Genomic DNA, 8,096 nt, shown 5'->3' on the forward strand with positions numbered 1-8,096 from the left:
ACCTTATCTGTTGGTTGCATGTTCCGTCTACGCCGACAAGACAAGGCATTCCCCTCTTCGAAAGAAAGGAAGATGGATGCCCGAACCCTGTATTCAATCTTTTGTATGTATAGCTGTCGCATTGAACAATCAGCTTCTCCCGCCCACCAACCCTTGATGAGCTAGCCGAGCAGACAAAGAGAGTGTGACCAGAGCGTACCAAGAAAATGAGGCTGGACCGAGCCCTACCGAATGCTCTCCTTCTATCTATGCCACATCTCCTATGAACGAAACCAAGAGGGCCCCGTACTCAATAGTTGTTTACCACGCCAAACCGTACCGGGATGGATGAGAACTGGAATGAACACCATGGGGAGCTACACCTGCGCTTAGGAGAAGAATCCTGTCTGACTGACCCTACCATGATTGAATGACTGAGCTATGCCATGGAGGAAGTCTTTCTCTGAGCATGCCGTGGAAGAACTACTACGCTGCTGCCTTGGCTAAGCTGCTTGCCCGAAGCTCTGTTCCTATCACGCAAGAAAGAGACATCTTTAACTGACATGGATATCTTTCGGTCTCAATTCCCGTATTTCAATCTGAACTGCTTGGTCGGAAATTCCATATCTTTTGACATGTCACTGAGCGATCTCCCTCGTATGGCAATGCCAAAGAAAAAGAGTAGAGCAGCGTCTCGCGGAAATGAATTGACCAGATCGATGGAATTGCACGATGCCGAGTTCTCTCCTTGTCCACTACCTCTGATGAACGAAAGCGATCGGACAAAGGCAAGATACCTGAGTATATAAGGAGAAGACCGACCTTAGCCTATTGAGGCAAGATCTCAGCCGAACGCCACGTACTCGAGCTTTGCCCCGCCCACCTCCCTTCTCGTGTTAACACACTCACGAATGAAATATCACATATGTATACTGACTCGTTACTACTACTTGAACCTTACCTACCCGAGCTATAATACAACCAGATAGCCTAGGACCATCAATCGATCGGCTAATCCGATCAGGCAAGAGAATAAGAGGAAATATTAGACACTACGCAATTAGACCTATGTGCCTTATCATCCCTAAAGAAGACTCCTTCCCCATTTTTTAGTAGGAAGACCTGGAAATTGATATCATCAGTAGTGGGCTTTCCGAGCTTGAAGCAGCAGGCATCACGAGAACTCAACCTTCAATGTTTGGTGTGGTATTTGACCCTGCCCCCCTTGTCTTTTGTCTTTCTCTTCATACATCGACCATACAATTGATCTGAGAAGGGATGCCTTGACTTTCATTCAAATCATAGGAATTCGGGCCCTAAAAGCATGCGTGAAAAAAGAGGGCTTTTCTTGCTAGATCAGTAGTCGAATTACCCGACCCATACTCTTTCTACTTAATCTTTCCCAGCCTGGGTCCCCCTCTGGGGATAACCCCTTGAGGAAGGGATTTCGCCTCAAAAAGAGGTATTTGTATTGTAGTGCAATATCGAGAATTAGGTAAAAATCATCACCTCAGCGGGGATCGCTATGCCACTTAAATGTCTTAGTTTAATAAGTTCCTTTTCAAAGCCCAAGTGGGCCCAAGAGCTTGCATCAGAAGATATGCTCGAGAAGGACATCCGCTACCTAGGAAAACAAGAGCTGACAGCCCTTCCTATCCCCGGGGCGAAAACTCGTGATAGAAGGAAGCTCCCATACGGCTATAGCTAGAAAGTTTTTCACGTTCATCACAATGGGCTCAAAAACCCCTGTTCCAATCGATGGTTTTGGGATTTTTTGGCTAATAGTTACTGAGAAACCTTCTATCAATCGTATGCCTGTGCTTGACACAGAAAGTCCAGAAGTGGGGTTCTTCTTAGGAGAATTCTTCTTCCAAGTCGAGTCACTGGGACCCTACCTGCCCTTTCGAAAAGGGCTTTGCCATACCAGATCAATAGTCTCAACCGAAAGCCCTCTTTGACCATGTCCAGGAATCCACTTCTTTACTATTTAAATAGAAACTGTTGGAATGAAGTCTCAGTAGACTATGCCCCTCCAGCCCTTGTCTTTCCTTCCCCGGTCAGTTTGCTAAGAAGAGCAGCCAGTGAAATAGCTCCATGACATGGTCAATCGCTCTGCTCCAGTTGGTTATTCATTAGGAAAGTGCTTTGGGCGAACGCCCGGCCTTGTGTTCAATATTTCGTACGTAGACTTGTAATATCTATATCCAAATAAAGAGTTCCCAGCGAGGCGTTAGGAGCATTTCTACCGATCCATTCCTGTGATTGTGGTATAGTTCTAGCATATCATAAGTGACCTTCCTCTGACCCACCCTCTGCCCTTATCTCCAGAGGGGGACCCCTGGTCATCCACCGTATAGTACCTCGGGGTCAGTAGCAAACGAAAGCGAGCACGAAAGGAAGGCTTGGACCAGCTCCTTGTAGGGTGTAATTCCAATTGTCTTTGTCCCAATGCAATGTCTGTAATCAAGGATCGAGCCAGAAAGAATAGCTTAATAGAGATCGAATTCGGTACAGATATAAAGGAAAGGTTCACAGCAAGAGCATCCGGCGGGCGGGGTGTCAGCAGTTGGGCCAAGCGAAACAACAACATCACATGAATCTCTTTGTGGATCACTTTTCCTAGTCGCATAAGAAAAGAAGAGGAGTCTTACTACTGAGCATGCAATAAAGTGTAAACAAGGCTCTTGCGCACACATCCGATACCGGTTTGCTTCCTCCACTGCACACACACGGCTAGTCGAAATGTGTAATGACAACGAGAAGACTGAAAGCGAGATTGCAGGCGAGTTGGTGATCCCAATTCATCATAGCCTTGTGATCGGTTCGCAGAGAAGAGCTTGAATGCCTCATTGCTATCGCTTGAATTCATCTATTTGCTCATAGATCTTGTTTGTGGTCCACGAAGGGAATGTTCAGCAAGTATGCCTGCAATCATCAACAAAGTGCGCTGCACGAAAGAAGGGCGAGCTGTGATCAAGCAGAAATAGCATAGTAGACGAACTGGTCAATCGATGATGAGTGAACCTTCCCCGGGCCCCCTCTGGGGAATGCACCACACGAGCTTCTTTCTTATATGATTTGCTGGCACACGCTAATGGAAAAACCAAACAACGGAATGGGATGATCGATGGTACCATTTTCTTCCTTCCTGACTGCCCTATTACTATCACTTAAGGGCACCGGCATTAATCTTTCGTATGTGAGTCAGTTTGGAATACCCAATTATATCACATGATCGAGACTCTCCTATCTCCATTTCTCTGGTCACATATTCGAGTAGAACCAAGAAAGAAGGGTGGCGGGTTGGGGCCTTCTGATCCAGATACCTTAGATCTAGCTATGCTTGCTTGCTGACCTGTGCTACCTATTCTATTCTTGACACATTAGGGTTGGAATAAATAGTAAGCTGAGCTGCCTATCTCGCTGTGAGCGCTACCTAAGCACTGTTGAAGGCACTCAGAGAAGAGTGGGAATAGTCCTAGATAGGAGAGGGCTTCTCACTAACACTTTCGACTCACTGCCAAAAGCTCCTTCTTGTGCGCTAACGCTGGAAGGGATGGTTTTGGGTGGGAGAGAGACCACTGGCAGACTTACTCGTTTAGATAGAGATAACAGAGCTATACATAAAAAATATGGAACTCAGTATCCCCACTAAATGCATTTCGCTTACAGTCACTAGGAAGGGGTTCTAGTAACGAAGGATTCCTTCTATAGGTAGGCCACATTTCTCATATTCATTTCAGTGCTTTTGGTCTACCATTTGGGAAAGCAGGGGCAAGCCAGGCATCATGCTTTCCCGGGGAGATCGTGTCAATTTACATAATAGTGAAGCTTCTCGCGCATTCGTGCTTGCTGTGAAAGTGATCTTCGTAATCAAGAGATGGGGCGTTCTCTCTCCCTACTTAACTAACAAGCAATGGGGACAAAGGCCTCGAATCCTGTCTTTGACGGTGATCATAGCGTGTCACGCTGGGAAACTGATCGAATGTTTTCTGTCTGTGGATTCATTCAAGGTCTTAGGTGAAAGTCCTAATATCTTTACGAGGTCGAAATAGCATCACAGAAAGAGCAGCCGGAACCTACTCCCAGTTGGCCAGCATCAAAGCAGGAGCTTCTCCCGATGACACTACTAATGTGGAATACCAAGTGCGAAGGTTATCCATTTAGATTGCTGTCTAGCGGTACTTTATGGAGCGAAGCTGCCATCCAAAGCATTCTTTCTGGAAATGTTTGTGGAAAGGTTGGTGAGTAGGGCGGGTTGTTTCATAGGAAAGTGGTTTGATAAAGTGGTAAACAACGGGTGAGCCTCTTAAGTGAGCTTACGGGCTCTTCACGAGAGTTCGTATGTCTCTCAGAGGACTGACAAGAGAGTTCCCGGGTGCACCTTCTGAGTACTAACTACCCGACTCCGTAAGCTAGGACCAGTCAACCTCGTAGCAAGGAAGGCAGATGCCCTTGATCCTAGGGCCTTACTACCCCCGTTGCGAAAGACCCACGCGTCCTGTACGAACGATTGATTAGCCCAAGTGGACTCTCTCTCTCTTTTCCATGTGCCAATCAATCAAGCCATCCGACCCGACGCCACAATTCCCTACTAGTTCAGATCCCTCCGTCCTACCCACTTACATAGAGGGTCCATAAACTGGTGTGGGTGAATCTCTCGCCTCTATCCCTGCTGCCCCTCCAGCTCCTACACCTCCCTCCCATGCATGCTACCTTCACAGGCTCTGCTGCTAGTTTCCGACCCAGAAGGGGTGACGCGGACTCTAAATCAGGAAGGGGTGCTCTAGGTGCTTTTTAGACTCAACCAACCATCGTAGCCCCCTTAGCCGCTATGTATTGATCACTAGATCGGATGCTTTTGAAACAACCGGTCAATGAGGTAAACAGGTTCTGGATCGATTGGATCAACTACAACTGGGATTGGATGAACAGAAACTTGTCTAGGGTATGAAACAATTAGCTTCGTGACTGGAATCAAACCCCGGACCGATGCATTTACTGGTTCAACAGGGTCAATAGCCACCCACTACCTTTGCTCCTTACTACTCACTACCCATTCGGTTACCAGCTTTCTCTTACGAAAGTCCGTCCCCGGGACCCGCTCCTTTTACCATGACATTGAGATCTAGACGTCCCCCTCCTTTACACCCTTCTCAATGCGATTCGATCCGGACCTCGATTGACATGCTGTAATTACATCTCGAGTAACGCCCTGGCGGCTATTGGGCACTGCAGCATCAACTAGCCTCGGATCTGCCTCTACGAACGAGCTATATCATTTGCTGCTTCTATAGTGGGTGCCTCTCCTCCCCCCATCAGGATCGGCAATGCCTAAGCCTTTAGTATCCTATTAGAATGAAGTAAAAACTGCGAGTTCGACTAATGACTAAAAAGAAAGGGAGTCAGTACTAATCTAACTACTCAATGGATATAAAGGAAGGTAGTCTCATAACTAAATAAAAAGAAAGAAGAGAAAGAACTGGAAGTTGGCGCCTACATAACTGGTTGCTTGCTTACCAAGCCATCCTGGACCAAAAGATCAGTCCTATAATACCACTCACTGGTAAATTGCGCAATACTTCTTCGTGAGTCTCCGCTATTTGAATATGGAACATCATAACAACGAATAGGAATGAAACGGCAATAGCTCCTATATGAACTACTGGGAAGATCATAGCGGAGAAGTCGAGACCTAACAAAAGAAGTAAACCTGAAGTGTCGCGAAAGACTGGGATGGGAAACGAAACGGAATGTACCGGATTTTTAGCACGTACAACCATCAAACCAGAGACCAAGCATCATAGGAAGAAATTTTGGGCTATTTTTACTGCTTGTACAAAAAAAAAGCTATTAACACCATAGGCGTCCAAGCTTCTAAAAACAGTAGAAAGAAATTCCAGGACCTGGAGATCCTCATAGCCCCCTTCCTCAACCATTTGCTCAACAACATCATATGCGTTCTTACCTCGTGGGAGGTCGAATTCCAAACCTTTTCTCTCGAGTATATCCATTACCTTAAAATGGACGTCACTTTGGGACACATGCGGATAGCCGCCCCGCGTGGCTAAAAGTAAGCCAAGAGAGCTCAAACTCTTTTTTTTTTCATTGGAACTAAAAAAAAGAGTCTTATAAAGCCACTCTACGAGGGAAGTCCTCGGGTCGAGTCTTTGCGAGTTCATCCCAAACAAAGCGAACCCATTCCTGGTCGGGAAGATGCAGATAAAACGCCAATAGCCGCTTCTACGGCATAAGCTTTAAAGAAGAGAGCTATCAACGCTAATAAACATTTCATAAGAAAAAAAAGATTTTTATAAAAAATGAAACAGTCATTTCCATCTTTTTCTGGCTAATCTAATCAAAGAACAATACAAAAATGCCGAAAAATCCGTCAATAAATGACGAACTCCATTATACAGATGATAGGACAGGGCTAAGGCTGTAATCTCGACGGAGATTAGGATGAGCTTTGATGAATAAAACAAGAATTGGTAGAAATTCTCATAGGTGAAGCAAATCAAACCTATTTTCAGACAAAGAAGATAACTAAACAAAACTATAGTGGCTAGGAAAGCCCCGGAGATTCTATGGGAAATTGGAAACGTCGAAGTGAGCTGTGGCTTATAAATAGGAAGATGAGGAGATAACGGGCGAAGGATATTCATATGTTGATATGAAGATTAATGTTCATTCGCTCCTTGCTCGCGGAGCGGCATACCGAAAAAAAATGCAATCAAATCCTCTTCCGAATTTATTGGAAGAACGCGCTGTTTCGAGAATTGGTGCGAAGATCCGCTAAGATATCAGCGGCATCCTTCGCACGTTCTTCTATCGAAATGGGTTTCCCCGGCGCGCTCCATTCCATTATTTCCTCCATCACCTGATTGGTGATGGACAAAATCGGATCGGGGTGGGGGTGCACCCCCTCCTCCCAGCATAGGAGGATAATGTGGGTCTCGATTACAGTCCTATAACAGTTAAGGGAAGAAGCCCAAAAATACCCCAATGCCCAAGTACTTTCTAACATCTTTTTCTTAGTTTTCTCGTCACGCTTTTTTTTCCTTCGCGATTCCCTGGATTCCTCGTCGATTCTTACCCACGTTCTTTTTCTTTTCTCTGGAGCATCTCACTTTGAATGAAATGCATTCTTTTCGATACAGTAGGGTACACTGAACACCAACCCAATCTCGATTTCCGTTTTTCAACAAAAACTTTTTCTTGCCATAAAGGATCACATCACCCCTTTCCTTTTTCGCCCGCCAAAGAACAAGTAGCCTTTGCCACCTATTAATTCATTACGGGAATGCAAATTATCTATCTATTCTATGTCGATTCAAAACGCTATTCGACGACTGATTCATATAAACGCTCTTTTTTTTCTTCATGCTCGTCGAAATGCGCCCAACATCTCTGTTTCAATTGATGGACGACTTGGCCCTGTAGACTTGATTCACGCTTTCAATCCATTGATTGAACTAAACTAATCACGCCTTTCCGATCGCATGTGTGGCAGCATATCAATAGCGATCGTTATGAGCTTTCGACACCTATTCCTGCCTTAAGGAAATGCATGAGCGATAGACTCTTTTAGTTCCCTTTCTTTCTCTACGCTCAAACCCTTTAACAATCTTAAAAAAGCTTTCTTGACGTCTTTGCGGAAAGCTCTATATTCATAGATCGGTCGTTCCAGATGTGATGTTGCAAGCCGCCGATCAGCGCAACCAATATCTGACGCGAGGCCAGTTCTTCTTTCTACGATTACGATAAAGATCGAGCCGATTAGTCAGCCCCGTTGATACGCTAAAGCATAGCAGCTCGAGAACTCACGAACTGAAGAGCTCACGTCACGAACTAAAGATGCTACGTGACGCTTCATATGCGGATACAAGGGCCCAGCCCATTATGACTACGGAAGGCTCCTTTTTTGTTTGCTTGATGAGTCAGGTTCCGCCCATTCGACTGGCAAAGTTCATGAGCTGGTTTTCCTTCATAGGATCTCAATCAAGATTTTCTTTTTCATTCCGCCCGACTGGAAAATGTCATTCTTTTACCAATTATTAGAAAGAGTCTTTCTCCGCGGCAAGCATATCAAGCAGGATCGATTGGATAAAATAGGT

At 45.4% G+C, this 8,096-nt stretch overlaps 1 long non-coding RNA gene across 1 annotated transcript; it reads right to left on the reverse strand.

Moving 5' to 3' along the window:
• Positions 1-479: 479 nt before the first annotated feature.
• Positions 480-7,793, reverse strand: LOC122647037. The gene is made up of 3 exons (XR_006330775.1): positions 7,527-7,793; positions 3,650-3,654; positions 480-490 (listed from the first exon to the last, which is right to left on the reverse strand). It is a non-coding gene; the product is annotated as an uncharacterized LOC122647037 (long non-coding RNA).
• Positions 7,794-8,096: the final 303 nt, after the last annotated feature.

The sequence above is a fragment of the Telopea speciosissima genome, unplaced genomic scaffold (assembly GCF_018873765.1).
Source record: "Telopea speciosissima isolate NSW1024214 ecotype Mountain lineage unplaced genomic scaffold, Tspe_v1 Tspe_v1.0012, whole genome shotgun sequence".
Classification (NCBI taxonomy): domain Eukaryota; kingdom Viridiplantae; phylum Streptophyta; class Magnoliopsida; order Proteales; family Proteaceae; genus Telopea; species Telopea speciosissima.